The following is a 5,017-nucleotide window of genomic DNA, read 5'->3' as shown; positions in this document are numbered from 1 at the left end:
CCTAAAAACTGTTGCATGACCAAAGAAGGTAGCCGTGTGGTATGTGGTATGGCAAAACTAGTTCTCCACCTTTGGCAGGGTCTGGTTAGAATGTCCTTGCAGTGAATCATAAGAGCAGAAAAAAGATTTCAGTGGGGCATTGAGTATTTGTTTCGCTGGAAAATGGATGTTCTCATCTGACCAATACAGAAGTCCACAACAAAGCTTTGCAAAACTCAACATTTTGACATTTCCTAAGATTAGGACTTAATTGTGGCAGATAAAAGTTATTCACAATGCATCTTAGTCCTTAATAGCGCTCTTAACACTTAATGCGTAATAAAGCATGTTTGATACATGTGTTTGTTGAGTTTTTGAGATTTGTACATTATCAGTGTGATTTCGTTTCTCACTGAAAACCATAATCAAAGTGCACAACGCATTTTTAAGCAATAAATTGAAAAATGTATTACAAGACAAAACCAAACAATGCTGGATGTTGCAAATATGATGCTAATAGTTAAATATGTAAATCAATTTTTGACAGTTCAAAATACACTCCATTAAAGAAAACACAATTGTATGGCAATTATTTCATGATTAATACTTTAAAGGGTTATGGTGGAAAACTGTTAAGTACAGTGAAGAGAACTTATAAGAAGCATATGAGTTTAAGGAGAGAAAGTCAAAGTTTTGAGAGAGTTATGAGAGTGCACGGGAATGATGCCGACATTTTATCTCTATCCAGGTGAGGACATGCAGTTCACATAATCCTGTTAATTCTTCCTTTAAAGCCGCAAAAGATCCAATCACCAAAGTGACATGCTTGAAGATGTGTTAATGCAACATCAACTCAAGCACTAAATAAGATATTCCACCGTATAGGTTAAGTGCCATGGTGAAATCATGCTTTTTAATTTGAGGATGACTTCTTGACTTTGTGAACTGTTCAGGCAGCCTAACATCTGATCTTGAACCTACTGCTGACTAGTATATATGAACTCACCACCAAAAAGTGCACATGTCAACATCTGATGTTATCACTGATAACATCTGCAAAAATGCAGATGTACTACTTGCCACAATCCCAAAGTACAAACTCAACTTCATATTTACAATGCATCGACAGCATAAGGTTGGCTATCCTTTGGACCTTTTTTACGTTATTTTAACTGGCAGATATCTTCACTGTCATTTTTCATGCCAGAAGTAGCGTTCATTGGGTAATATTAGTGTAAGAAGCCTAGCTATAATAAATATTGATATCAGATTACAGCTGAGGTGACAAGGTTAGCACACTGTACATAGCTGCTGTAAATATCGATTGTATGTGGAAGTATATTGTCTAGTTTCACTTATCTTTGACATCTCCATAACAAATGGACAAAGTCTGGTGGATAATAAGCGTCAGGATAGGATAGCCTGCTGATTGCATTGCACTGCATTAAAGACAAACTGAACGTAATTTAGTCTTCATTTAACAACCTGTACTTCCAAATTTGGGAATCGGGGCTGTATAAAAAACTGACCTGCATTAAAGACTTAACCTAATTTTTTAAAACAAAGTTCTGATAATTATGAGGCCAAAAATAAATTTTCGTACTTATCACACATTTTTTCCTTTAGTGCAAATGACTGCACAAGGAAGTAAAACAAATTAAGAACCGTGAGAAATTCAACTTGTAATAGTGAGAAGATGTTACATTTTCTGTAGAAACTGGGTCATATAACCTCATGTGCAACAACAGATGTCATCATGGTATATACACATGAGAAAAATCTCAAATGTCAAAGAGCTCACTTTCTAACAGCTGCATACATTTCTCTCCTCGGGGTCATTTTCAACACCGTAGACACATACCGCTCAAGAGACACATGGGATGATGTAATTATATTAAGGCCTAGGAAAGTGACATCCTCTGGTTCCCTTCAAGTCCATCACCTGTTTGAGATCTATGTGACAAGATAGAGTGGAGAGGAAAAGACCCAATGAGACAGAGAAAGACTATTGCTGTGCAAGGCAGTTGATCTGTAATGCTGCTAGAGTCTTTGGTGTCTGCGTGTCAAATGCCAGTGCACTCCATAGGAATACGATAACGAGGGTTGCGCACAGAGGGAATGCCAAATGAGATATCAAACACAGAAGAGAGCTAAGAAACGCCGAGCACAGCACTGAACCATTTAATAAGACATAGACAGAATGGCTGCCTACCTACATTGTACTTCAGTACTGCTATTCATCTGGGCTGTGACAATACACAGCCTGGCACAGGACATACCATGACATGAATACGGCAGCATACATTCACAGTCCTGTGATGATATGCTTAGCTAAAGTGCATTTGGCATTTAGTGATAGTTCACCGTCCAATGATCTCATTAAAACCCTCTAAGCCTAGGACTAAAGATTGTCTCTCAGATTTTGTTACAGTGATTGATAGTGCCATTAAGTTTCCTCCCTGTGCACTTTTTCTGGAAACTCAACAGCAAACTGTATTCCCTGTATCGATTAACATTTAACACTGACATTATTTTACTTCATATCTGCTAATCTATACTTGTCGGAAAAGGTAAAGATCATTGATTATTTGCCAAAAATAATCGAATTAATTGATCAGGAAGAAGAGTAGAAATAGATTGCACCTTTGCCTTAAACTCTGCCTTTAACCTGCCTAACTATCTAAAGAAATGGAGTTGCGTAAGTTTACAGAAACCAAAATGTAAGCACACCTTCTAGCTATCTAATAATAAACGAAAAGTCAACCCATGCCTCGGTGCCTTGATCTGCAAGTCACAATGAACACGGCAGCCCCAAATTATGAAAAATGTTCTGAGTCATCGAATAACAACTGACGAGCTCAGCTAGATCTATGCAGGCAGGGAGCTAAGTGTCATGGAGTGACAACACACATAGAATGTCAGGGACGATTTTGAGCCAAATGTATCATTTGTTGCCAAAATGTGGGTGACCTAACAGTTATCTAATGCTTCACACACACAGACAGAACATCTGAGCTGTTACTGCTGTTCCGCTAAGGTTTAGATCCAGCAACTATTCAAATACATCCATAAAAAGCAAAAACCATGCCTTATTTAAATCAAGCATGGTAAGGAGTCTATGAATGTTTGAATACACCTGTGCACATGGCTTTAAAAAAATCGGGGTCACTTCACAGCTTTAGGTAGGCACACATTTTAATGGTGAGAGTAAATCTAAAAATATTGAATAATTCTGATGCTTGAGTAAAGAACAGCAGTTAGATAAGGTTTATGTTTATGTACTCTCAACCAGGGGCCAACCAGGGATTAGGGGCCCTGAGAAAAAATCTAAATTTGGGCCCCACCACTTTAAAACTGTAAATCATACCAACCCTAAAAATATAACACTGTGCAGACATAGATCACTAATTTGTTTAGATAAATGGGGCGATCGTGGCTCAAGAGTTGGCAGTTCGTCTTGTAATCGGAAGGTTGCTGCCGGTTCGAGCCCCGGCTCGGATAGTCTCGGTCGTTGTGTCCTTGGGCTAGACACTTCACCCGTTGCCTACTGGTGATGGCCAGAGGGGCCGATGGCACGATATGGCAGCCTCGCTTCTGTCAGTCTGCCCCAGGGCAGCCGTGGCTACAACTGTAGCTTACCTCCACCAGTGTGTGAATGTGAGAGTGAATGAATAGTGGAATTGTAAAGCGCTTTGGGTGCCTAGAAAAGCGCTATATAAATGCAATCCATTATTATTATCATTATAAAAAAACTTTTTAAAAAATCGCTTAAGGTTGATGAGATATGTGCAAGTTTTTTGTTTACATTTTAATATTTTTCATTATAACATTATTGATTTTCTTTTGCTTGTTTTTATATTGATTGTTACCGTACACCAAATGCAAATACAAATGAAGTATAAATTAACTTTTTGGATGAAAATTTAAATTCTCAACTATAAAAAAGTGTAAAGAAAATTAATATTGCTTAAACATTTTATTGATATTATTAGGTATTGGTAAATACAGCTTTAATAACACTTTGGATATCCATTTTCAAGCAAAGCATAGTTAACTAAAATATGTCCCTGAATTTTATTCACAACCTCACATAAGAGAACTCACCTCCTCCTTCAGATATCAGTGGGGCTGGTTCTGTGTCAGAAGTATACGTATGGAGAGATGGGAGAGAGACAGCTAAGCCTGAGCCAGAGGTTCCATTTGCCTGGCCTGGCACCGCATGTTGGCTAAACTTGTAACTGGTTGTTAGGAATGAAGTAAGCTAACTAATAATAGGAAATTCAAGTCATTTCTTTCATGTGGACTTAGTTTACTGTGACTTTAATTTCCAACCTGCCTTTTCCTTTTCTTTTTTAAAACCCAGACTTTAAAATGAGCCATGCTGTTGTCCTCCTGGAGAGGTTTCGTTATAGCGCTCGGCGTCAGCTAGGGGCGCGTGCACCTGGACCAGACCATATCATGAAATAGAAAGGGGGGAGGCGGGGTCAGAGGCTGACTGGATTTTGTGTGTCGTCGAAAAAAGTAAGTAAATAATGTTACGAATCAAATTAGTCTATAAGTACCTTGTGAAGCAAACAATATTTTATGGTAATAGGCTAATCATTAAAAAAGGACTAATTGATCCCTGGAATCGAGGTATTTACTCGTTTCCTGAGTGCTGTTAGGGATGTGTGAATGAAACTTAGATATTTATATTTTTGTTTCTTTTAGTGATTAATTTAAACTTCTTTAAATATATATTTATTGGGCTGTTGTTATTTACTTTTCAGCATATAAGTAAACAAATAAGTCAGCAGTTATTATTCAAGAAAAAATGCTTTGCTTGCTTGATGTGTCTAAATTATTTAATCTGATCTAATTTGTACATGAAAGATGTGAAGCTGTTTGCTCTAACTACTAAAAATTGCCAGAGAATAATTTAACAAGATTAAAAGCTGTGGAATTTTTTAAACTATATTTATTTTACTCGATAGTTATTTGTTTTATAAATTCCTGGTAAACGTTGCTACTTTCCTACCGTTTGATCTAACCAATATGC

Source organism: Perissodus microlepis, chromosome 7 (assembly GCF_051167445.1).
Source record: "Perissodus microlepis isolate ML-2025 ecotype Zambia chromosome 7, ASM5116744v1, whole genome shotgun sequence".
Taxonomy (NCBI): Eukaryota; Metazoa; Chordata; class Actinopteri; order Cichliformes; family Cichlidae; genus Perissodus; species Perissodus microlepis.
This window is presented reverse-complemented; position numbering follows the sequence as displayed.